Source organism: Dendrobates tinctorius, unplaced genomic scaffold (genome assembly GCF_039654945.1).
Source record: "Dendrobates tinctorius isolate UK_male_01 unplaced genomic scaffold, ASM3965494v1 ptg000305l, whole genome shotgun sequence".
NCBI classification, from domain to species: Eukaryota; Metazoa; Chordata; class Amphibia; order Anura; family Dendrobatidae; genus Dendrobates; species Dendrobates tinctorius.
The window spans coordinates 544,682-572,323 of record NW_027361972.1 but is presented as its reverse complement, the minus strand read 5'-3'; the positions used below and the strand labels follow the sequence as shown (position 1 = coordinate 572,323).

The 27,642-nt window shown below is 47.3% G+C and overlaps 1 protein-coding gene across 1 annotated transcript in view; it reads left to right on the top strand.

Annotated features, from left to right (window-relative positions):
- Positions 1 to 6,605: 6,605 nt before the first annotated feature.
- LOC141073538 (uncharacterized) overlaps positions 6,606 to 27,642 on the top strand; it is a 66,468-nt gene continuing 45,431 nt past the window's right edge. Inside the window, exons 1-2 of the mRNA XM_073560806.1 lie at positions 6,606 to 6,729; positions 25,019 to 25,318. The gene's annotated coding sequence lies outside the window, so the exon portion shown is untranslated. The remainder of the gene's footprint in view (positions 6,730 to 25,018; positions 25,319 to 27,642) is intronic.

The following is a 27,642-nucleotide window of genomic DNA, read 5'->3' as shown; positions in this document are numbered from 1 at the left end:
ACCCCCACTATATACTGGATAGAGGAGCATATCAGCCCCCAATACCCCCCACTATATACTGGATAGAGGAGCATATCAGCCCCCAATACCCCCCACTATATACTGGATAGAGGAGCACATCAGCCCCCAATACCCCCACTATATACTGGATAGAGGAGCATATCAGCCCCAATGCCCCCACTATATACTGGATAGAGGAGCATATCAGCCCCCAATACCCCCACTATATACTGGATAGAGGAGCATATCAGCCCCCAATACCCCCACTATATACTGGATAGAGGAGCATATCAGCCCCCAATACCCCCCACTATATACTGGATAGAGGAGCATATCAGCCCCCAATACCCCCCACTATATACTGGATAGAGGAGCACATCAGCCCCCAATACCCCCCACTATATACTGGATAGAGGAGCATATCAGCCCCCAATGCCCCCCCCTATATACTGGATAGAGGAGCACATCAGCCCCCAATACCCCCCACTATATACTGGATAGAGGAGCATATCAGCCCCCAATACCCCCCACTATATACTGGACAGAGGAGCATATCAGCCCCAATGCCCCCACTATATACTGGATAGAGGAGCATATCAGCCCCCAATACCCCCACTATATACTGGATAGAGGAGCATATCAGCCCCCAATACCCCCCACTATATACTGGATAGAGGAGCATATCAGCCCCCAATGCCCCCACTATATACTGGATAGCGGAGCATATCAGCCCCCAATACCCCCCACTATATACTGGACAGAGGAGCATATCAGCCCCCAATACCTCCACTATATACTGGATATAGGAGCACATCAGCCCCCAATACCCCCCACTATATACTGGATAGCGGAGCATATCAGCCCCCAATACCCCCACTATATACTGGATAGAGGAGCATATCAGTCCCCAATACCCCCCACTATATACTGGATAGAGGAGCATATCAGCCCCCAATACCCCCACTATATACTGGATAGAGGAGCATATCAGCCCCAATGCCCCCACTATATACTGGATAGAGGAGCATATCAGCCCCCAATACCTCCACTATATACTGGATAGAGGAGCATATCAGCCCCCAATACCCCCCACTATATACTGGATAGAGGAGTGAAGGGTTTTGATCTTTATCTCTCAATCGGAGATCTTCAGATATACCGGATGGTAGCCAGATTGATAGCGTGTTGCCCGGGCAAGGTGACAGATCGACACAGAGACAGGGTATGTATCTGCAAGATGCCACGCTACGCCTGGCCAACTTTAATTAGGTCAAGCTTATATGCTCATTTGAGTAGGCGGTTACATTACATCATCGTATTCTATTGGACAATTGATTATTCAACAGTAAGCATAAATGGTTTCATCCAATCATATTCATATTCGGCAACCAATCAGATTGTATTCGGCCGTTAATTATTAGATACATTCGGGAATTTCCAGAAAAGGTTAATGCAATTTGGTTGTTATACAATATTCTAATATTACCCTCATTAACCTGTCTTACTAAGGGTTCATAGCCCCTTTATCTGTCTATTTCTAGGACTTTTGTACTCATTAGGGCTACGTGGATCTGCTGATGCATGAATCATAAGTGAGAGCACAGAATAACAGGATCAGGTGAGGGATGATTTCTTCTCTGTCAGCTAATATGATATAAGTATGGAGTGTGAGACCCTACAAGTATATGAAGGGACCCCACAGAATCATGGTTTCCCTATCAGTCCCCCCTTTTGAGAACAGATATGATTCTCTCACCCTCCTTCCTCCAGGTACTTCAAAGGCCTAAGCGCCAGTGTTGGGCTTGTTATTATTTTCTTCACCAAATTCCCTGGAGTGGGTTGAGAGATCATATCTCATTCTCAACCTTGTCAATTCTTTGGGGGAATATTCACATATTTTATTGTGTTAGTGAAAGTCGTCAGGGCTACCTAGATCTATTATTTCCCTTAGTGCATCTCTAGTAGCTTTTATAAACCTCTGTTGATTATAGTAAAGGTAAATTATCCAAAGCACATCTTTCTTGGAATTAGTTACAAAAGGAGCTTCAGTCTCTAAAATGTCATTTTGATTTTTCCCCATCTGTGCCTCTTGGAGCAAGGCTGTTATCAGCAACAGGAACATGATCATCATTCTTCTGTTCCAGGGCCTTGCAGTGGCTGGCATGAATCCAAGTGGGTTTTCCTTCAAGCTTCACTGATGTAGAGGTAGTGAGGAGAACTTGGAACGGGCCGTCGAACCTTGGCTCCAGTGGTTTCCGTGTATGTCTCTTGACCACCACCCAGTCTCCTGGTTGGAGGGAATGGGTTCCTTCTTGATTCTCTGAGTCTGGAATAGAATCAAAGACTTGTTTATGCACAAGCGAGAGCCTCTTCTGAAGGCTCTGGACATAGCTAGTGAGATTGTCACACTGTAGCTGCAGTGTCTGTGGGAAGTATAGGCCTAACCTTGGTGCTGACCCAAACAAAACTTCGAAAGGAGAGAGTTTTGTCTTTCTATTAGGTGTGTACCTAATGGAGAACAAAGCTAGGGGTAAACATTCTGTCCAAGGTTTCCCCAATTCCTCACTTGCTTTTTGAATCTTTAACTTAAGTGTCCCATTCAGCCGCTCAACCTTACCACTTGCTTGGGGTCTGTAGGGTGTGTGGAATGCTTGTGTGACCCCCAACATTTGCATAACATGCTGCATTACCTCTCCAGTGAAGTGGGTACCTCTATCGGACTCTATGGTTTCAGGTAGTCCGAACCTACAGAAAACTTCTGACATCAGCTTCTTTGCAGTAGCCCTTGCAGTGGCTTTCGGCATCGGGAATGCTTCTGGCCACCCTGAGAAGAGGTCAACACACACGAGTACATATTCATACGTTGCTACTGGGCGTAACTGTATGAAGTCAATCTGCAGTCGTTGAAACGGGTAGAGGGGCTTAGGTATGTGTTTCTGTGGTACTTTCACTACACCTCCTGGGTTGTGTTGTGCGCATGTCAGACATGCCTGTGTGAACCTAGTAGCTACTGTTGTAAAACCTGGAGCGATCCATTGCTTATCCACCAAAGAACACATAGCATTTTTAGAAAGGTGCGTTGGTCCATGGGCTGCTTGAGCCATGACGGGATACAAGGATCTTGGCAGACACACCCGCTGTCCCACCATCCACAAACCTTCATGGTCACGTGCTCCAGCTTTCGACCAAGCCTTTTTCTCTTCCCCGGTTTTCTGCCGAGAAAGAGCCTGCAAGATACTCAAGTCGAAGTGGTTACACTCAGTGCTTACCATAACCAGTGGAGGCGCCTCAGGGGTCTCATTGTGTCTGGGTCTTCTGGCTGCTTCCTTGGCAGCTCGATCCGCTTTGTCGTTTCCTCTTGCTTCGGTGGTATTAAGCTTTGTGTGTGCCTTTACCTTAATTATGGCAACCTCTTTGGGCAGCAGCAACGCTTCCATCAGTTGTTTGATGAGGTGCCCATGTTTAACAGGAGTGCCTGTTGATGTAAGAAAGCCTCTTGCCCTCCATATAGGACAGTAGTCATGGGCCACCCGGAAAGCATACCTTGAGTCTGTGTAAATGTTGTAGCGTCTACCGTCAGCCCCTTTAAGCGCTTTAATGAGTGCCATCAACTCCGCCTCTTGCGCAGACATATGAGGTGGGAGTGGTTCTGCTTTTACTACCTCATGCTGTGTTACCACTGCATATCCAGTGTAGAACCGTCCGTCTTCACCGATGCTTCGAGATCCATCTATGAAAAGATCAACATCTGGATTAGCGAGGGGTACATCAGAAACATGTGAAAAACCTGCTGTCTCTTGGGCCATAAGGGCCATACAATCATGTTCATGATATACATCAAAAAGCTCTTCTTCAGTCAAATTCTGCAAAAATAGTGGTTTGCCCTGTCCTTCTCCCCCCCTTTTGAATCCTCCACATTAATGGGAATGAGAGTGGCTGGATTCCAAGTTGTACATCGTTTCAGAGTGACATTGGGAGGCCTGAGAAGTGCACACTGCAGTCTCAGATGTCTGGCTACAGAAATGTGCTTGGGTTGAACTTGGTTAAGAATGCTGTGTAAGTCATGTGTAGTGTAGATGGTGACAGAGTAGTCCAGTATGATCTCTGATGCTTTGTCAAGAAGGATTGTGACAGCTGTTACTGCTCGGACACAAGATGGTGCTCCTCTCGCTACAGGGTCCAGGCGGGCAGAGTAGTATGCCACAGGCCTGTTCTGCTGACCATGTTTTTGGGCTAGGACCCCTGTAGCATGTCCTTGCATTTCTGTGCAGTACAGGAGGAAAAGTTTAGCATAGTCTGGGGTGCCTAGAGCTGGAGCAGAGACGATTGCCAGTTTGAGTGAGTAGAAACTGTCTAGTGCTTCCTGATCAAGTTTGAAAGGTTGAGAGGGCAGACAATCATAGAGTGGCTGCATGAGAATGGATGCAGAGCGAATCCAAGGCCTACAATATCATGCCAGCCCCAGGAAGGTACGTAGATGTTGAACCCCTGTAGGTGGTTTTAACACCTCAATCGCCTTTTTCCTGTCCTCTGTCAGATGGCGTGCACCCTGTGATATGCAATGTCCGAGAAACACAGCTTTTAGCTGACAAAACTGTAACTTTTCTCTGGACGCTTTACACCCTTTGGCAGCAAGATGTAGAAGCAATGAGATTGTAGCTTCGCAGCATACATCTCTGTTCGGGGCACAAAGGAGTAGGTCATCAACATACTGAAGTAAGACAACCTCAGCATGTTTGCTGTCCCAATCCTGCAAAATGAATTGCAAAGCAGCAGTATGCAAGGTTGGGGAGTTTTGGGCTCCCTGCGGTAAAACCAACCAGGTATACTGTCGATCCCTGAAGGTAAATGCGAACAAATACTGACAGTCCGGGTGCAGAGGGACAGAAAAGAAAGCATTTGCCAAGTCAATGCAACTGAAGTGGCCAGCTGTTGAAGGGATCTGTGCCAAGATCGTGTGCGGACTTGGAACCACTGGTGTCAGTAATTCTGTGACGGCATTTATGGTTCTGAGATCATGAACCATCCTGTAAGTGACTGGCTCCCCTTTCCTGCCTTTCTTTTTTACTGGAAACAAGGGGGTGTTGGCTGTAGATTTTGCTGGTTTTAGGCTGGTTTCACATTTGCGTTTTTTAGCGCTGGAAAAAAACGCATACCTGCGCATGCGTTTTTTCCCCTATATTTAACATGGGTGCGCATACCTGCGCGCTGGTTAGCGCATGTATGCGATTTTCATGCGCTGCGTTTTTTTGGGGTGTGCGTTGGTATTTTCCAGACGCAGCATGTTGCATTTTTTGGCCCTGCAAAAAAGCGCATGCGCACATATGCGCATGTTTTGCGCTAAAAATGGCCATTATAGCCTATGGATGCGCATATGTGCGCACTGGCATGCTCATGTATGCGTTTTTTTGCATATGCGTTTTTTTTTTTTAACCATGGAATTTAGGGGTTTGGGTTAGAGTTAGGGTCAGGGTTAGGGTTAGGGTTGGGGTCAGGGTTAGGGTTAGGGTCAGGGTTAGGGTTAAGTATGGTTTTGTTAAGGGTTAGGGTCAGGGTTAGGGTCAGGATTAGGGTTAAGTATGGTTTTGTTAAGGGTTAGGGTCAGGGTTAGGGTTAGGGTTAGGGTCAGGGTTAGGGTTAGGGTTAGGGTCAGGGTTAGGGTTAGGGTCAGGGTTAGGGTTAAGTATGGTTTTGTTAAGGATTAGGGTCAGGGTTAGGGACAGGATTAGGGTTAAGTATGGTTTTGTTAAGGGTTAGGGTCAGGGTTAGGGTTAGGGTTAGGGTTAGGGTCAGGGTTAGGGTTAGGGTTAGGGTCAGGGTTAGGGTTAGGGTCAGGGTTAGGGTTAAGTATGGTTTTGTTAAGGATTAGGGTCAGGGTTAGGGTCAGGATTAGGGTTAAGTATGGTTTTGTTAAGGGTTAGGGTCAGGGTTAGGGTTAGGGTTAGGGTCAGGGTTAGGGTTAGGGTCAGGGTTAGGGTTAAGTATGGTTTTGTTAAGGATTAGGGTCAGGGTTAGGGTTAGGGTTAGTTAGGGTTTAGGGTTTGGGTTAGGGTTAAGTATGATTTGGTTAAGGGTTAGGGTCAGGGTTAGGGTTAGGGTTAGGGTCAGGGTTAGGGTTAGGGTTAGGGTCAGGGTTAGGGTTAGTAAAGTCATGGTTTGGGTAGTGTGAGGGGCCACCTAAAAATGTTGGAAAAAAACGCAAACGCGGTAAAAACGCACTAAAAACGCATACAAACGCATAAAAACGCTGCGTTTTTTTCATGCATGCTCATAAAAATGCTTGAAAAAAATGCAGCAGTTGTATGCTTATGTATGCGTTTTTTCAATGCGTTTTTTTGCGGGAAAAACGCGCTGCAAAAAAAAGCAAGTGTGAAACTAGCCTTAGAGCCCCAGAAGCAATTAGATCTGCAATATTTTTGCTTATCGCCTCCTCTTGAGCGACACTTAGTGGATCCTGCTTTAATTGCGGTAGTTTCTCTCCTGGTTTGAGGTTAATCATTGCAGGAGAGACTGGCATGTGCCCGATATCAGTTTTAGACTTTGACCAGAGCGAGTCTGGGATCTGCGCTAGTTCCTTATTCTCTTCTGAGAGGGCGGGGGAGTCAGAGAAATACATGCAGGCTAGAACTTTGCACAGAGCGCTTTTGGAAACTCCTGCCGTTAACTTCACAGCTCCGTTGGATCCGTACACAATGTGGGCGTGAATCGCTTGCAGCACATCAGAACCGAGTAAGTTTACAGGTGTTTTGTCACTAACTAGCAGCTTAGTCAGGCATGTGTGGTCAGCCAGTCGAAGGGGCAATGGTTTTGTCATTTTACATTCCTGTATCAGTCCCTCAAACCCTTGAGTGTAAATGGTTTCATTGGATAAGTCAGATGGTTTAACATGTTCCTGGCGAATTACAGTTTTGGCTGCCCCCGTATCCACCAGGAATGGGATTTTCTTACCATCTGGGAGAGATACTGAGATTACCCCTTGTGGACCTGTTTTTGCACATGATGATGTCCTAAGGGGGTAGATGTCTACGGGGTTGCCTATTTCCTATTGTGGGTCTTGGGTCGGGACGTCCGTCCTGGCCTGATTCTCTTTCCTGGGTGATCTGCACTGTCGGCTAATGTGGCCCATCTTACAGCAATTATAACATTCAATCTGTCTGCGGTGATTTTTGGCTGTGGTAGCTTTCTGACCTGTCTGGGTGTCGTTAGATGCATACTGTATCTGTATTGGCTTTATCCTCTGGTCTAACTCAACACTAGAGTTGAGCGACTTTTGGTTTTTTAGGGTCGCGTTTCGTTTCATGAAACCCGACTTTTCCAAAAGTCGGGTCGAGCAAGATCATCCGATTATAGGGAAAAGTCGGGGTCGTCCCGAAACACGAAACCCAATGTAAGTCAATGGGGAATAAAAGTCGGCAGTGAGAGGAGGACAGGAAACACACCTACAGTGCCCATTTGAATGCCAAAAGCATCAATTCTTCTTACTTAAGCTTGTCAACCTTAATTAACTTCATAATACAAGTTACGCACTGAAAAATGGGGGTTATTTGGCTACAGACTGTGGGGGGGGAGGGCTGGCTCCAGGTTTTCATGTGCCCTGGGCGAAAGAGCGCCCCTTTAACACATACCACAACTCATCATGCTCCGATACGGCAGAGAAATAGCGGTATAGTACAATGAAAAATACCTCACTTTTTACATCTCATGACGAGGCCCATCTATTTCTCCATACAGAATCATTGGTCCCATATAATGTTTGAAACAGTATATGATGAGCTCCACATAATGCTACAGTATATGTTGGTCCCCATGGATGAAGCTCCACTGTCTTATGGGCCCAAATAATGCTCCAAACATAATGGGCCCCATTTCTACTGCTCTAGTGTATAATGGGCCCTGTAAATGCTGCTCCAGTGTCTGATGTCCACCTTTGGAATGTTCCAGTGTATGGTGGGCCCCATCTATCATTCTCAGACGGTGTTAGGCCCAGTATGGATTGCACGTGATTGCACAAAGGTTAGAAAGGGTACCGTATCCCCAGATAACATGTATGGATAGCGTACACATTCAAAATATATGTCTCAGGAGGCAGGCTCAGACGGTGTCAGGCCCAGTATGGATTGCACGTGATTGCACAAAGGTTAGAAAGGGTACCGTATCCCAAGATAACATGTATGGATAGCGTACACATTCAAAATATATGTCTCAGGAGGCAGGCTCAGACGGTGTTAGGCCCAGTATGGATTGCACGTGATTGCACAAAGGTTAGAAAGGGTACCGTATCCCCGGATAACATGTATGGATAGCGTACACATTCAAAATATATGTCTCAGGAGGCAGGCTCAGACGGTGTTAGGCCCAGTATGGATTGCACGTGATAGCACAAAGGTTAGAAAGGGTACCGTATCCCCAGATAACATGTATGGATAGTGTACACATTCAAAATATATGTCTCAGGAGGCAGGCTCAGACGGTGTTAGGCCCAGTATGGATTGCACGTGATTGCACAAAGGTTAGAAAGGGTACCGTTTCCCCGGATAACATGTATGGATAGCGTACACATTCAAAATATATGTCTATACATCAGGAGGCAGGCTCAGACGGTGTTAGGCCCAGTATGGATTGCACGTGATTGCACAAAGGTTAGAAAGGGTACCGTATCCCCAGATAACATGTATGGATAGCGTACACATTCAAAATATATGTCTCAGGAGACAGGCTCAGACGGTGTTAGGCCCAGTATGGATTGCACGTGATTGCACAAAGGTTAGAAAGGGTACCGTATCCCCAGATAACATGTATGGATAGTGTACACATTCAAAATATATGTCTCAGGAGGCAGGCTCAGACGGTGTTAGGCCCAGTATGGATTGCATGTGATTGCACAAAGGTTAGAAAGGGTACCGTTTCCCCGGATAACATGTATGGATAGCGTACACATTCAAAATATATGTCTATACATCAGGAGGCAGGCTCAGACGGTGTTAGGCCCAGTATGGATTGCACGTGATTGCACAAAGGTTAGAAAGGGTACCGTTTCCCCGGATAACATGTATGGATAGCGTACACATTCAAAATATATGTTTCAGGAGGCAGGCTCAGACGGTGTTAGGCCCAGTATGGATTACACGTGATTGCACAAAGGTTAGAAAGGGTACTGTATCCCCAGATAACATGTATGGATAGCGTACACATTCAAAATATATGTCTATACATCAGGAGGCAGGCTCAGACGGTGTTAGGCCCAGTATGGATTGCACGTGATTGCACAAAGGTTAGAAAGGGTACCGTATCCCCAGATAACATGTATGGATAGCGTACACATTCAAAATATATGTCTATACATCAGGAGGCAGGCTCAGACGGTGTTAGGCCCAGTATGGCTTGCACGTGATTGCACAAAGGTTAGAAAGGGTACCGTATCCCCAGATAACATGTATGGATAGCGTACACATTCAAAATATATGTCTATACATCAGGAGGCAGGCTCAGACAGTGTTAGGCCCAGTATGGATTGAACGTGATTGCACAAAGGTTAGAAAGGGTACCGTATCCCCAGATAACATGTATGGATAGCGTACACATTCAAAATATATGTCTCAGGAGGCAGGCTCAGACGGTGCCATTCCCAGTATGGATTGCACGTGATTGCACAAAGGTTAGAAAGGGTACCGTATCCCCGGATAACATGTATGGATAGCGTACACATTCAAAATATATGTCTCAGGAGGCAGGTTCAGACGGTGTCAGGCCCAGTATGGATTGCACGTGATTGCACAAAGGTTAGAAAGGGTACCGTATCCCCGGATAACATGTATGGATAGCGTACACATTCAAAATATATGTCTCAGGAGGCAGGCTCAGACGGTGTCAGGCCCAGTATGGATTGCACGTGATTGCACAAAGGTTAGAAAGGGTACCGTATCCCCAGATAACATGTATGGATAGTGTACACATTCAAAATATATGTCTCAGGAGGCAGGCTCAGACGGTGTTAGGCCCAGTATGGATTGCACGTGATTGCACAAAGGTTAGAAAGGGTACCGTTTCCCCGGATAACATGTATGGATAGCGTACACATTCAAAATATATGTCTATACATCAGGAGGCAGGCTCAGACGGTGTTAGGCCCAGTATGGATTGCACGTGATTGCACAAAGGTTAGAAAGGGTACCGTTTCCCCGGATAACATGTATGGATAGCGTACACATTCAAAATATATGTTTCAGGAGGCAGGCTCAGACGGTGTTAGGCCCAGTATGGATTACACGTGATTGCACAAAGGTTAGAAAGGGTACTGTATCCCCAGATAACATGTATGGATAGCATACACATTCAAAATATATGTCTATACATCAGGAGGCAGGCTCAGACGGTGTTAGGCCCAGTATGGATTGCACGTGATTGCACAAAGGTTAGAAAGGGTACCGTATCCCCAGATAACATGTATGGATAGCGTACACATTCAAAATATATGTCTATACATCAGGAGGCAGGCTCAGACGGTGTTAGGCCCAGTATGGCTTGCACGTGATTGCACAAAGGTTAGAAAGGGTACCGTATCCCCAGATAACATGTATGGATAGCGTACACATTCAAAATATATGTCTATACATCAGGAGGCAGGCTCAGACAGTGTTAGGCCCAGTATGGATTGAACGTGATTGCACAAAGGTTAGAAAGGGTACCGTATCCCCAGATAACATGTATGGATAGCGTACACATTCAAAATATATGTCTCAGGAGGCAGGCTCAGACGGTGCCATTCCCAGTATGGATTGCACGTGATTGCACAAAGGTTAGAAAGGGTACCGTATCCCCGGATAACATGTATGGATAGCGTACACATTCAAAATATATGTCTCAGGAGGCAGGCTCAGACGGTGTCAGGCCCAGTATGGATTGCACGTGATTGCACAAAGGTTAGAAAGGGTACCGTATCCCCGGATAACATGTATGGATAGCGTACACATTCAAAATATATGTCTCAGGAGGCAGGCTCAGACGGTGTCAGGCCCAGTATGGATTGCACGTGATTGCACAAAGGTTAGAAAGGGTACCGTATCCCCGGATAACATGTATGGATAGCGTACACATTCAAAATATATGTCTCAGGAGGCAGGCTCAGACGGTGTTAGGCCCAGTATGGATTGCACGTGATTGCACAAAGGTTAGAAAGGGTACCGTTTCCCCGGATAACATGTATGGATAGCGTACACATTCAAAATATATGTCTCAGGAGACAGGCTCAGACGGTGTTAGGCCCAGTATGGATTGCACGTCATTGCACAAAGGTTAGAAAGGGTACCGTATCCCTGGATAACATGTATGGATAGCGTACACATTCAAAATATATGTCTCAGGAGGCAGGCTCAGACGGTGTTAGGCCCAGTATGGATTGCACGTCATTGCACAAAGGTTAGAAATGGTACCGTATCCCTGGATAACATGTATGGATAGCGTACACATTCAAAATATATGTCTCAGGAGGCAGGCTCAGACGGTGTTAGGCCCAGTATGGATTGCACGTCATTGCACAAAGGTTAGAAATGGTACCGTATCCCTGGATAACATGTATGGATAGCGTACACATTCAAAATATATGTCTCAGGAGGCAGGCTCAGACGGTGTTAGGCCCAGTATGGATTGCACGTGATTGCACAAAGGTTAGAAATTGTACCGTATCCCCGGATAACATGTATGGATAGCGTACACATTCAAAATATATGTCTATACATCAGGAGGCAGGCTCAGACGGTGTTAGGCCCAGTATGGATTGCACGTGATTGCACAAAGGTGAGAAAGGGTACCGTATCCCCGGATAACATGTATGGATAGCGTACACATTCAAAATATATGTCTATACATCAGGAGGCAGGCTCAGACGGTGTCAGGCCCAGTATGGATTGCACGTGATTGCACAAAGGTTAGAAAGGGTACCGTTTCCCCGGATAACATGTATGGATAGCGTACACATTCAAAATATATGTCTCAGGAGGCAGGCTCAGACGGTGTTAGGCCCAGTATGGATTGCACGTGATTGCACAAAGGTTAGAAAGGGTACCGTTTCCCCGGATAACATGTATGGATAGCGTACACATTCAAAATATATGTCTCAGGAGGCAGGCTCAGACGGTGTTAGGCCCAGTATGGATTGCACGTGATTGCACAAAGGTTAGAAAGGGTACCGTATCCCCGGATAACATGTATGGATAGCGTACACATTCAAAATATATGTCTCAGGAGAAAGGCCCAGACGATGTTAGGCCCAGTATGGATTGCACGTGATTGCACAAAGGTTAGAAAGGGTACCGTATCCCCAGATAACATGTATGGATAGCGTACACATTCAAAATATATGTCTCAGGAGGCAGGCTCAGACGGTGTTAGGCCCAGTATGGATTGCACGTCATTGCACAAAGGTTAGAAAGGGTACCGTATCCCTGGATAACATGTATGGATAGCGTACACATTCAAAATATATGTCTCAGGAGGCAGGCTCAGACGGTGTTAGGCCCAGTATGGATTGCACGTGATTGCACAAAGGTTAGAAATTGTACCGTATCCCCGGATAACATGTATGGATAGCGTACACATTCAAAATATATGTCTATACATCAGGAGGCAGGCTCAGACGGTGTTAGGCCCAGTATGGATTGCACGTGATTGCACAAAGGTGAGAAAGGGTACCGTATCCCCGGATAACATGTATGGATAGCGTACACATTCAAAATATATGTCTATACATCAGGAGGCAGGCTCAGACGGTGTCAGGCCCAGTATGGATTGCACGTGATTGCACAAAGGTTAGAAAGGGTACCGTTTCCCCGGATAACATGTATGGATAGCGTACACATTCAAAATATATGTCTCAGGAGGCAGGCTCAGACGGTGTTAGGCCCAGTATGGATTGCACGTGATTGCACAAAGGTTAGAAAGGGTACCGTTTCCCCGGATAACATGTATGGATAGCGTACACATTCAAAATATATGTCTCAGGAGACAGGCTCAGACGGTGTTAGGCCCAGTATGGATTGCACGTCATTGCACAAAGGTTAGAAAGGGTACCGTATCCCTGGATAACATGTATGGATAGCGTACACATTCAAAATATATGTCTCAGGAGGCAGGCTCAGACGGTGTTAGGCCCAGTATGGATTGCACGTCATTGCACAAAGGTTAGAAAGGGTACCGTATCCCTGGATAACATGTATGGATAGCGTACACATTCAAAATATATGTCTCAGGAGGCAGGCTCAGACGGTGTTAGGCCCAGTATGGATTGCACGTGATTGCACAAAGGTTAGAAAGGGTACCGTATCCCTGGATAACATGTATGGATAGCGTACACATTCAAAATATATGTCTCAGGAGGCAGGCTCAGACGGTGTTAGGCCCAGTATGGATTGCACGTGATTGCACAAAGGTGAGAAAGGGTACCGTATCCCCGGATAACATGTATGGATAGCGTACACATTCAAAATATATGTCTATACATCAGGAGGCAGGCTCAGACGGTGTCAGGCCCAGTATGGATTGCACGTGATTGCACAAAGGTTAGAAAGGGTACCGTTTCCCCGGATAACATGTATGGATAGCGTACACATTCAAAATATATGTCTCAGGAGGCAGGCTCAGACGGTGTTAGGCCCAGTATGGATTGCACGTGATTGCACAAAGGTTAGAAAGGGTACCGTTTCCCCGGATAACATGTATGGATAGCGTACACATTCAAAATATATGTCTCAGGAGGCAGGCTCAGACGGTGTTAGGCCCAGTATGGATTGCACGTGATTGCACAAAGGTTAGAAAGGGTACCGTATCCCCGGATAACATGTATGGATAGCGTACACATTCAAAATATATGTCTCAGGAGGCAGGCTCAGACGATGTTAGGCCCAGTATGGATTGCACGTGATTGCACAAAGGTTAGAAAGGGTACCGTATCCCCAGATAACATGTATGGATAGCGTACACATTCAAAATATATGTCTCAGGAGGCAGGCTCAGACGGTGTTAGGCCCAGTATGGATTGCACGTCATTGCACAAAGGTTAGAAAGGGTACCGTATCCCTGGATAACATGTATGGATAGCGTACACATTCAAAATATATGTCTCAGGAGGCAGGCTCAGACGGTGTTAGGCCCAGTATGGATTGCACGTGATTGCACAAAGGTTAGAAATTGTACCGTATCCCCGGATAACATGTATGGATAGCGTACACATTCAAAATATATGTCTATACATCAGGAGGCAGGCTCAGACGGTGTTAGGCCCAGTATGGATTGCACGTGATTGCACAAAGGTGAGAAAGGGTACCGTATCCCCGGATAACATGTATGGATAGCGTACACATTCAAAATATATGTCTATACATCAGGAGGCAGGCTCAGACGGTGTCAGGCCCAGTATGGATTGCACGTGATTGCACAAAGGTTAGAAAGGGTACCGTTTCCCCGGATAACATGTATGGATAGCGTACACATTCAAAATATATGTCTCAGGAGGCAGGCTCAGACGGTGTTAGGCCCAGTATGGATTGCACGTGATTGCACAAAGGTTAGAAAGGGTACCGTTTCCCCGGATAACATGTATGGATAGCGTACACATTCAAAATATATGTCTCAGGAGGCAGGCTCAGACGGTGTTAGGCCCAGTATGGATTGCACGTGATTGCACAAAGGTTAGAAAGGGTACCGTATCCCCGGATAACATGTATGGATAGCGTACACATTCAAAATATATGTCTCAGGAGGCAGGCTCAGACGATGTTAGGCCCAGTATGGATTGCACGTGATTGCACAAAGGTTAGAAAGGGTACCGTATCCCCAGATAACATGTATGGATAGCGTACACATTCAAAATATATGTCTCAGGAGGCAGGCTCAGACGGTGTTAGGCCCAGTATGGATTGCACGTCATTGCACAAAGGTTAGAAAGGGTACCGTATCCCCGGATAACATGTATGGATAGCGTACACATTCAAAATATATGTCTCAGGAGGCAGGCTCAGACGGTGTTAGGCCCAGTATGGATTGCACGTGATTGCACAAAGGTTAGAAAGGGTACCGTATCCCCAGATAACATGTATGGATAGCGTACACATTCAAAATATATGTCTCAGGAGGCAGGCTCAGACGGTGTTAGGCCCAGTATGGATTGCACGTGATTGCACAAAGGTTAGAAAGGGTACCGTATCCCCAGATAACATGTATGGATAGCGTACACATTCAAAATATATGTCTATACATCAGGAGGCAGGCTCAGACGGTGTTAGGCCCAGTATGGATTGCACGTGATTGCACAAAGGTGAGAAAGGGTACCGTATCCCCGGATAACATGTATGGATAGCATACACATTCAAAATATATGTCTCAGGAGGCAGGCTCAGACGGTGTTAGGCCCAGTATGGATTGCACGTGATTGCACAAAGGTAAGAAATTGTACCGTTTCCACGGATAACATGTATGGATAGCGTACACATTCAAAATATATGTCTCAGGAGGCAGGCTCAGACGGTGTTAGGCCCAGTATGGATTGCACGTGATTGCACAAAGGTTAGAAAGGGTACCGCATCCCCAGATAACATGTATGGATAGCGTACACATTCAAAATATATGTCTATACATCAGGAGGCAGGCTCAGACGGTGGTAGGCCCAGTATGGATTGCACGTGATTGCACAAAGGTTAGAAAGGGTACCGTATCCCTGGATAACATGTATGGATAGCGTACACATTCAAAATATATGTCTCAGGAGGCAGGCTCAGACGGTGTTAGGCCCAGTATGGATTGCACGTGATTGCACAAAGGTTAGAAAGGGTACCGTATCCCCGGATAACATGTATGGATAGCGTACACATTCAAAATATATGTCTATACATCAGGAGGCAGGCTCAGACGGTGTTAGGCCCAGTATGGATTGCACGTGATTGCACAAAGGTGAGAAAGGGTACCGTATCCCCGGATAACATGTATGGATAGCGTACACATTCAAAATATATGTCTCAGGAGGCAGGCTCAGACGGTGTTAGGCCCAGTATGGATTGCACGTGATTGCACAAAGGTTAGAAAGGGTACCCTATCCCCAGATAACATGTATGGATAGCGTACACATTCAAAATATATGTCTCAGGAGACAGGCTCAGACGGTGTTAGGCCCAGTATGGATTGCACGTGATTGCACAAAGGTTAGAAAGGGTACCGTATCCCCGGATAACATGTATGGATAGCGTACACATTCAAAATATATGTCTATACATCAGGAGGCAGGCTCAGACGGTGTCAGGCACAGTATGGATTTGACGGCCCAGATTACACAGCGGAGGAGCAGGGAGAGGTAAAGATTGCAAATGCTGGGGCCCTGCCCAAGCAAGGGGGGCCCACTCGTGGGCGTCGGTACTGGCACTGGGCCCCTCATAGTACAGCAGTGTGTCTGACGGCGGGTGTGCACCACCACCGTCAGAGACACTTGATTGCACTATGAGGGACCCTGTGCCAGTGCCCGCGCCCAAGAGTCGGCCTACCCACCTGTCCAGGGCAACGGCACTCGCACGGTGTCGTGCGCTAGGTGGCGACCCCGGCCATGGGGGGGGAGGCAGCACAGTTAGGGAGTTTTAGAAAGTGGCATATGTTGATGTTGGACATTCAGCTGATGCAAAAGGCGAAATAGGTGAAGTACTAGGAAGAGGTGGACCAAAGCAAGCCATTTTTCTGTCACCCTATGTGTCATCAGGGGAAGGTGGGACAAAATCCTTGGAAACCCATGCGTGGTTCATTTTAATGAAGGTTAGATCATCCACATTTTGGGTTGACAGACGGGTCCTTTTTTCTGTCAGGATTGATCCAGCTGCACTGAAGACTCTTTCCGATAGCACACTTGCAGCTGGGCAAGCGAGCTCCTGTAAGGCATATTGGGCCAATTCAGGCCAGGTGTCCAGTTTAGCGGCCCAATAGTCAAAGGGGAATGACCTGTGTGGGAGAACATCGATATGGGAGGAAAAGTAGTTTGTAACCATAGTTGACAACTGCTGTCTCCTGTCACTTTCCATCGATGCAGTATTACCAGTTGTGTGAGCGGAACTTGAAAAATCAGTCCACAACATTGTCATGAAACCCCTGTCTCCAACGTCACTTCTGCTGTGTGCACCACGAACACCTCTGCCAAGCTGCCCCCGGCCCGTACGGCTCGTGTGAGAACCATCACCGCTGCTGTGTGCTGGGAATGCCTCAAGCAACCGATTTACCAGAGTTGCTTGTTTATTAGCCAATATTAGGTCAAGGTTCTCCTGTGGCATGATATTTTGTAATTTGCCTTTATAGCGTGGATCCAGGATGCTGGCCAACCAGTAGTCGTCATCGTTCATCATTTTGGCAATGCGGGGGTCCCTTTTTAGGATCCGCAAGGCATAATCTGACATGTGGGCCAATGTTCCCGGTGTCAATGGTGCACTGCGAGTGCTGGGTGGAGGAGCACTTTCGGGCAAATCCACATCCCTCCAGTCACGCACAAACCCTGTACCAGACCTTGCCACGCCAACATTTTCACTTGCCCCACGAGATGCATCCTCCTCCCCTAAGTAATCATACCCATCATCATCCTCCTCCTCCTCTTCTTCCTCCACCTCGTCCAGGAGAGGTCCCTGAGCAGACAATGGCTGAATGTCATCAAGGATTCCCTCCTCCTCTTCCTCCTCATCAACATTGGCTGCAGACGCCTGCTCCTTAAGGTGCGTCAAAGTTTGCATGAGCAGACGCATAAGTGGGATGCTCATGCTTAGGATGGCGTCGTCTGCGCTTACCAGCCGTGTGCATTCCTCAAAACACTGAAGGACTTTACAAAGGTCTTTCAGCTTCGACCACTGCACACCTGTCAACTCCATGTCTGCTCTCAAAGTGCCTGGCCGTGTATCCTCCCACAAATGCATTATGGCCTGCCTCTGCTCGCACAGCCGCTCCACCATGTGCAGGGTGGAGTTCCACCTTGTTGCAATGTCGATAATGAGGCGGTGGTTGGGAAGGTGGAGCAATCGCTGCAGCTTCTGCATACGAACGGAGTGTACAGGCGACCGGCGGATGTGCGCGCACAGTCTTCGCACCTTCTGGAGCAGGGCTGTTAACTCCGGATAATTTTTGAGGAAGCACTGCACCACCAGGTTCAAGGTGTGAGCCAAGCAAGGTATGTGGCTGAGTTTTGAAAGGGCTATGGCTGCCACAAAATTACGGCCGTTATCACTAACTACCTTGCCTGCCTCAAGATGTACACTGCCCAGCCATGACTCAGTTTGTCGCTTCAAGTACTCGGACAGCACCTCGGCGGTGTGTCTGTTGCCCAAACACATCATCTGCAACACAGCCTGCTGACGCTTTCCACTAGCTGCTCGATAGGGGGACACATCGTGTGCAACAGTGGCAGCTGCAGATGGAGTGCTCGTACGACTGCGCTCTGTGGACGAGCTTTCGCTTCTGGAGGAGGAGGAGGAGGGTCGAACGCCTACAGCCAACTGTTTCCTATACCGTGGGCTAGGCAGCACTGTCCCACCACCGCTGTCCCCTGTGGACCCTGCATCCACCACATTAACCCAGTGCGCAGTGATGGACACGTAACGGCCCTGGCCATGCCGACTGGACCATGCATCAGTTGTGAGGTGCACCTTTCCGCTCACTGACTGCTTGAGTGCATGGACAATGCGGTCTTTCACATGATGGTGGAGGGCTGGGATGGCTTTGCGAGAGAAGAAGTGGTGACTGGGTAGGTCATAGCGTGGTACTGCATAGGCCATGAGTTCGCGGAAAGCTGTGCTTTCCACCAACCGAAAGGGCATCATCTCAAACGAGATTAGTTTGGCAATGTGGGCGTTCAAACCCAGTGTACGGGGATGAGAGACTGAGTACTTTCTTGACCTACTCATAGTGTCTGGGAGGGTGAGCTGGACTTGAGAGCTGCATATGGTGGAAGTAGGGGTGGACAGGGCGGACTGAGAGAGGGTTGATGATGGTGATGGAGTTGGTGTTCTTTCTGATGGCCTAGAATCAGTCTTTCGTTGATATAACAGTGGGATTCCCTGACTGCTGTGGTCTTGCAACGACACCTCAACATTTGCTGCTGTGCTAACCGGTGGGCTTACAGTGGGGGAAACAATGTAGCGTTGCTGACTACCTTCGTTGTGATCAGTTGCACATGTGGCACTTGAGGTTTGGTGTTGTGTCCACGCTTGCAAGTGCATGCTGGTTAAATGTCTAAGCATGCAACTGGTATTCAAATTTTTCAGATTTTTCCCTCGGCTAAAGGTCTTTGCGCACTTCTTACAGATAACCTTGGCCTGATCATGAGGATTTTGTTCAAAAAAGTGCCACACTGCACTCTTCCTACTTTGGCAGACATTTTGCGGCCTAGCACGCTGTGATCTTTTGACCCTCTGGACAAGCTGTCCAGCAACTCTTTTGATGTTTGGAACCTGTCTTTGGAGTGCTCCGGGCCTGCCAGATAACAGCTGTTGCGATGTCGATGTCTACTGTGGATGCTCCTCATCTGAGCTATTGGAAGCAGCACCCTCTTCCCCCAATGGATGCCAATCTGGGTCAACAACTGGGTCATCCATCACCTCCTCTTCTATGTCATGTGCACCTTCCTCTGTGTCACCGTGTATGGTGGTATAGTGTGCGGGAAGGGGCACCTGAGTCTCATCAGGGTCAGAATCTGGCTCTGTACACTGCGAGGACAATGTAGTGCTCTGAGTGAATGTACCAGCAGAATCATCCATCAGCGGCTGTGCATCAGTGCACTCCATGTCAGATTAATCTTGGCCTGGGTAATTCACCATTTCACTTGATAATCCAGGCATGGTATGTGAAAACAGCTCCATGGAGTAATCAGTAGTATGGCCTGCGTCATCCTTCAATCTTGGTTGGGGTGAAGGACACAAGGAAAGGTGTGGTTCATGAACATGAGCCTCCAATGACGACTCAGTGCTTTTACTTTTTACAACTGAAGAAGAGGAGGCGATAGAGCTGGAGGCTGAGTCAGCAATGTAAGACAAAACTTTTTCCTGATGCTCTGGCTTTAAAAGCGGTTTGCCAACTCCTAGAAAATTAAGCGTTCGAGGCCTTATGTAGCCAGACGATGACGCAGGGACAGCACCTCCTGCATTCGGTCCTATTTTGCTCTTGCCACTACCATCAGATCCACCACCAACACCATCATTACCAGCTGCCAACCCCCGCCCAATTCCACGGCCTCTTCCACCAGCCTTCCTCATTTTTGGTAGAAATGTAGACAAAATCCAAAAAACTATATAGTAATGTAAAACAAGGTACAAGGTGTCTATAGGACAGGGGAGATTTTGAATTTCTGCAGACACTTGTGGACACTGGACACTTTTGGATTGTGTGAGGCCCACTGATATCTGAGCGCTATGTGACAGGCTCGATGGCACAGCTGTGACCAAAGTGACTAGAGGATAAGGGAGATTTTGAATCTCTGCACACACTTTTGGACACTGGATGGACACTTTTGGATTGTGTGAGGCCCACTGATATCTGAGCGCTATGTGACAGGCTCGATGGCACAGCTGTGACCAAAGTGACTAGAGGATAAGGGAGATTTTGAATCTCTGCACACACTTTTGGACACTGGATGGACACTTTTGGATTGTGTGAGGCCCACTGATATCTGAGCGCTATGTGACAGGCTCGATGGCACAGCTGTGACCAAAGTGACTAGAGGATAAGGGAGATTTTGAATCTCTGCACACACTTTTGGACACTGGACACTTTTGGATTGTGTGAGGCCCACTGATATCTGAGCGCTATGTGACAGGCTCGATGGCACAGCTGTGACCAAAGTGACTAGAGGATAAGGGAGATTTTGAATCTCTGCACACACTTTTGGACACTGGATGGACACTTTTGGATTGTGTGAGGCCCACTGATATCTGAGCGCTATGTGACAGGCTCGATGGCACAGCTGTGACCAAAGTGACTAGAGGATAAGGGAGATTTTGAATCTCTGCACACACTTTTGGACACTGGATGGACACTTTTGGATTGTGTGAGGCCCACTGATATCTGAGCGCTATGTGACAGGCTCGATGGCACAGCTGTGACCAAAGTGACTAGAGGATAAGGGAGATTTTGAATCTCTGCACACACTTTTGGACACTGGACACTTTTGGATTGTGTGAGGCCCAATGAATATCTGAGCGCTATGTGACAGGCTCGATGGCACAGCTGTGACAAAAGTGACTAGAGGATAAGGGAGATTTTGAATCTCTGCACACACTTTTGGACACTGGACACTTTTGGATTGTGTGAGGCCCAATGAATATCTGAGCGCTATGTGACAGGCTCGATGGCACAGCTGTGACAAAAGTGACTAGAGGATAAGGGAGATTTTGAATCTCTGCACACACTTTTGGACACTGGATGGACACTTTTGGATTGTGTGAGGCCCACTATTATCTGAGCGCTATGTGACAGGCTCAATGGCACAGCTGTGACCAAAGTGACTAGAGGATAAGGGAGATTTTGAATCTCTGCACACACTTTTGGTCACTGGACACTTTTGGATTGTGTGAGGCCCAATGAATATCTGAGCGCTATGTGACAGGCTCGATGGCACAGCTGTGACAAAAGTGACTAGAGGATAAGGGAGATTTTGAATCTCTGCACACACTTTTGGACACTGGATGGACACTTTTGGATTGTGTGAGGCCCACTGATATCTGAGCGCTATGTGACAGGCTCGATGGCACAGCTGTGACCAAAGTGACTAGAGGATAAGGAAGATTTTGAATCTCTGCACACACTTTTGGACACTGGATGGACACTTTTGGATTGTGTGAGGCCCACTTATATCTGAGCGCTATGTGACAGGCTCGATGGCACAGCTGTGACCAAAGTGACTAGAGGATAAGGGAGATTTTGAATCTCTGCACACACTTTTGGACACTGGACACTTTTGGATTGTGTGAGGCCCACTGATATCTGAGTGCTATGTGACAGGCTCGATGGCACAGCTGTGACCAACGTGACTAGAGGATAAGGGAGATTTTGAATCTCTGCACACACTTTTGGACACTGGATGGACACTTTTGGATTGTGTGAGGCCCACTGATATCTGAGCGCTATGTGACAGGCTCGATGGCACAGCTGTGACCAACGTGACTAGAGGATAAGGGAGATTTTGAATCTCTGCACACACTTTTGGACACTGGATGGACACTTTTGGATTGTGTGAGGCCCACTGATATCTGAGCGCTATGTGACAGGCTCGATGGCACAGCTGTGACCAACGTGACTAGAGGATAAGGGAGATTTTGAATCTCTGCACACACTTTTGGACACTGGATGGACACTTTTGGATTGTGTGAGGCCCACTGTTATCTGAGCGCTATGTGACAGGCTCGATGGCACAGCTGTCACCAAAGTGACTAGAGGATAAGGGAGATTTTGAATCTCTGCACACACTTTTGGACACTGGATGGACACTTTTGGATTGTGTGAGGCCCACTGATATCTGAGCGCTATGTGACAGGCTCGATGGCACAGCTGTGACCAAAGTGACTAGAGGATAAGGGAGATTTTGAATCTCTGCACACACTTTTGGACACTGGACACTTTTGGATTGTGTGAGGCCCAATGAATATCTGAGCGCTATGTGACAGGCTCGATGGCACAGCTGTGACAAAAGTGACTAGAGGATAAGGGAGATTTTGAATCTCTGCACACACTTTTGGACACTGGACACTTTTGGATTGTGTGAGGCCCAATGAATATCTGAGTGCTATGTGACAGGCTCGATGGCACAGCTGTGACAAAAGTGACTAGAGGATAAGGGAGATTGGATTGCTTTTAAAAAAGCAGTTTGCGGAGCAGTGGGTAAACAGCAATGCAGGAATGTCTGGAAGCCTTAGAAGGCAGTGACTGGTGTGTTGTGCAGGCCAAATCGCTAGCAGCAGAAGCAGTTTTTTTGTCTTCTTCCCTGCCTAACGCTCTCCCTACAGAATCAGCAGCAACCTCTCCCTATACTAAGATCGGCAGAAGTAAGATGGCGGTCGGCGTGCACGCCCTTTTATACCCCCTGTGACGCCCACCAAAGCAAGCCAATCACTTGCATGCCCTTCTGAAAGATGGTGGTGACCCGTGCCTATGTCATCACGTTGCCCACAGTGTCCGTGGATCCTGATTGGTTGAAAAAGAGCGCAAAACAAACTTTTGAAACGCGACTTTGGCGCGTAAGTCGCCGACCTCGTGGCCGACCTCATCCTAGGGTCGGGTTTCGTTTCATGAAACCCGACTTTGCCAAAAGTCGGCGACTTTTGAATTTTTTCGACTCGTTTCGCTCAACTCTACTCAACACCTTTTGCCACACGCACTAAGTCTTCTATGAGACATGTCCTCCAGTCGGGCTTAGCTGCTTGCATCCTCTGTCTGAGCTGTGACCTAAGCCCCGCCATAAAAGCTCCATGGAAAAGTTTCCTTCCTGCTTCTCCCATGCTGTCATAGCTCAGATCTGCATATCTCAGCTTCAAATTCCCCCAGAACTGGTCTACTGTCTCCTTAGGACCCTGTACCACATCCAAAAGGGAGATAGTGGATTCCCCCACCTTCCCTCGACACCATGCGTGCAGACCTTTCAGGAAATGCATCCCTGACTCTATAGTCCTTACATACTGTGTTCCCAGTCTATTCTCTGCACTGTATGAACTTCCAGCTCTGTTTATATCCTCTAATACTGACTCCATTCGTGCATCCCCAATTTTCCCCCTCAGGAGGGACTCTAAGTCCATCCATGTGCAGGTGTAGGTGTTGTTTAATCCTACCATCCATCTATAAAAGGCCATTGGTAAGTCAAAAGGGTCTGGGGCGTCTTTAACTAGCGTCATTTGGTCCTTTGGACTCCATGGTCTGTAATGAGGGACAGTAGTTGTCTGTATAGTCGGTCTTGCGGGGGTAGATGTTGCAGCTGCCGTTATACCAGTCGCGTCCATGGTTTGATAGTCCCCTTCTTCCAATGTAATTAACATACTACTGTCCTCCGGTTTTATTACCGTGTTATTATTATACCCAGGGACCTGATACTGAGTCTGACCCTGTAGGACTGGGTATATCCCCGTGCTCTTGTGGGGTCTTGGCCTCCAGCAGGCAGAACATTGTTCAAGCCAGTCGGGGTTCTGCTGTCCACACACGCAAGTCCATCCTTCTGGTCCTGTCATAGGATGGGCCTGATAAGGTGGGGGCGTTTTTATTTTCCTTGCATACCTCACTCCTTTCGGGGTTTCTACTTTAACCCAACAACCTTCTCTCTTCATTTCCTTTGCTGCCTCTGCCCAAGCCTCTGCTTGTTTTATTAACCCATTGTCAGCAATTCATCCCCTGCTACCTGCTAAAGCAGACTCCCAGAGAGCAATCCAGTGGATCACCCTCCATTCCTAAACCTTTTAACAACTTCCTTGCGTCTTTTACAGCAAACTTTCCTTTTCTTTTCTCAACTATCTCACACGCCTTGCAACCCTCCTGATGCTCTGAACTTTCTGCATTTCCCATTTTGCCTAATCTCTCTGTCTGCCTCTTTCTCTGGTTGTTACTCACTATTTTCTTAATATGCGCTGTTATTTTGTGCCCACTTCTCAACAATTTTTTTTTACTTCTTTATCACTTTGCTAGCAATTTCTTGACCTATGCCGACTGCACTTCGCTAATTCGATGCATAGAGTGTCATAGAGGTGAGAGCACAGAATAACAGGATCAGGAGAGAGATGATTTCTTCTTTGTCAGCTAATATGATATAAGTATGGAGTGTGAGACCCTAAAAGTGTCTGAAGGGACCCCACAGAATCATGGTTTCCCTATCACAAGAGACGTCAAAAGCAATAATAAAGGATTTTGGGGATATGTCAAAAGTAAAAGAAAAGTCAAAGATGCTATAGGATTTTTACAGGATGAAAATGATGAAATGGTAAGACAGGATGTTGAGAAGGCTGAACTTTTAAATTCCTATTTTGCATCTGTTTTCTCTCAGAAAGGAAATGTAACATCAACTGTTCTTCACTGTCCTATTAAGGGAATAGAGGAATCCAGGATATCTATAAACAGGAAGATAGTGAGGAAACACTTAGCTAACCTAAATGAATTCAAGTCTCCAGGTCCAGATGAACTACACCCCAGAGTACTGAAGGAGATAGCAGAAGAAATTTTTGAACCCCTCTCCATAATATTTGAAAATTCTTGAAGTACAGGAGAAGTCCCAGAAGACTGGAGAAGAGCAAATGTTCCTATCTTCAAAAAGGGGAAGAAGGTGGACCCAGGCAACTATAGGCCGGTGAGTCTGACTTCTATACCAGGAAAGATCTTTGAACAAATTATTAAACATGCATGTCAGTACCTTGATAAGAATGAAGTGATTAAACAGAGTCAGCATGGGTTTGTAACTAATAAGTCATGTCAGACTAACTTAATTTCCTTCTATGACAGAATCACTGATTGGGTGGATGAGGGAAATGCTGTAGATATAGTATATCTTGACTTCAGCAAAGCATTTGACAAAGTATCTCACACAATCCTTATTGAAAAAATGACTTGGTATGGAATGGACAAGGCAACTGTTAGGTGGATTTATAACTGGTGTGAGAATCATGTGGGAATAGTGGATGAGGGCAGGTATATCTCGCCCAGATACCTTTCCTATGTGGCCTAGTCTGGTCAGTATCTCACCTGGTTACTAATGAATAATGGGAGGGCGGATATAAAAGGATGCCAGGTGGTTGTGTGAGTGTCTCAGCCTGGGGAGACAGAGAGCTTGTCTGTGTGAGAGACACACGTGAGTGAAAGCAGTGCCCACTGTGATGGTGGTTTGGCTGGATGGGAGAAGCCCGCCAGTTGGTAGATAGGTTGTACCTTGTTTAGTTAGTGCCAGACAGGCAAGGATTTTTTTTATGTTTTTTTTCTTTATGCATTGCTTTCACCTTTAATAAACCTGACCCAGTGTCAGTTATACCCGGACCACGACTGTGCACCTGAGTTTCATGCTGAACGCACGTGACCTTTGACCCCAGCAAAGGCGATCCCGGAGTGTTTTATCACATTGTGGTGGAGAACGCGGGCATCACGTGGGAAGCATGAGCCTGGAGGACATGGTGAAAGTGCTGGTACAGTCCACCGCCGTCCAGCAAGAAGCTAATCGGGTAATGATGGCCCAGCTGAAGGAGTTGGTGGACATGACAGCTACCGATCGTTCGCTTCTCCAGCAGGTGGCGCGGCACCTGGCAAGCTTACCTGAGGTTAACCTGGAAGCGGAGTCGAGAGTGATTCACGTGAGTCGGTACTGGCAGAAGTTGACGACCGAAGATGACGTCGAGGCATACCTGACCACGTTTGAACGGATGGCAGTGCGAGAAAAATGGCCGAAGGCACGATGGGCTGGCCTGATTGCCCCGTTTCTTTCCGGTGAAGCCCAAAAGGCTTATTATGACTTAGAACCTGAAGCCGCGCAGAACTTTGACAAACTGAAAGCCGAGATCTTGGCCCGGCTAGGAGTGACGACCGCTGTCCGTGCACAGAGAGTGCATCAATGGACTTATCAGGCGGATAAATCACCGCGGTCACAGATGTTCGACCTGATCCACGTGACGAAGAAGTGGCTACAACCCGAGGTGTTGACAGCGCCAGAGATAATCCAGAGAGTCGTCCTGGACAAGTACCTGAGAGCTGTACCGCCAGCCCTGAAGAAGTGGGTAAGCCATGGAAATCCTACGACGGCAGATCAACTGGTGGATCTGGTTGAACGTTACTCCGTGGCGGAAGGACTCCGAGACGACGCTACCCCACCTCGTTCTTGATCATCTCCACGTGGAACCGGTAAGACTGTTCCAGGGAGTAGGGGAGAAGGAAAAATCCCTAAGACAGTGGAGGAGGAAAACGGGACTGCCTGCACTGCGAGGCCGAGAGTAACGAACTATGGTCTAAGCAAGGGGCCCGTCAGGTGTTTCCGCTGCCAAGAGATGGGCCACATTTCTGCGAACTGTCCTGTCACTACTGAACCCATGCAGTGCGACGTCACAGACTCTAAAAACCGCATGTCTATGGTTGCACGGGTAGTGAGTGTGACTGCCGGTCAAAAGGATGTGGAAAAACACTTGTGTGATTTAACTGTTGATGGAAAAAATGTGGTGGCATTGTTAGACTCGGGAAGTGTGGTGACTCTGTGAAGGCCAGTCTGGTGTCAGCCCCGACAGGACCATCAGACAAAGTTTCTGTAACGTGTGTGCATGGAGACACCTGTTCGTACCTCACCACGGTCATATGCATTACTACTTCCTATGGGTCTTTGCAACATAAAGTGGGACTCGTCCCTGCGTTATTACATAATGTTATCTTTGGCCGGGATTTTCCCCACTTCTGGCAATTGTGGGAGAATCAGTTGATGACCCAGGGTAATAGTGTACATGGTTCTTCTCCCAGGGCGCGTGTGGGTCCCGAACCCCTGGATGAGGTCCCCCCAGAAGACTCTGTGGAAGATTCTGCTGGAAATGACCTGCAGTTCCCGTTTTCGGTCATGGCGGGTGATACGGAGGAGACCGGGGAAGAGGAGGAGGCCGACAGCCGTCCACCTCCCCGTATGCCGGATTTGGAAGTTCAGAAAGATGA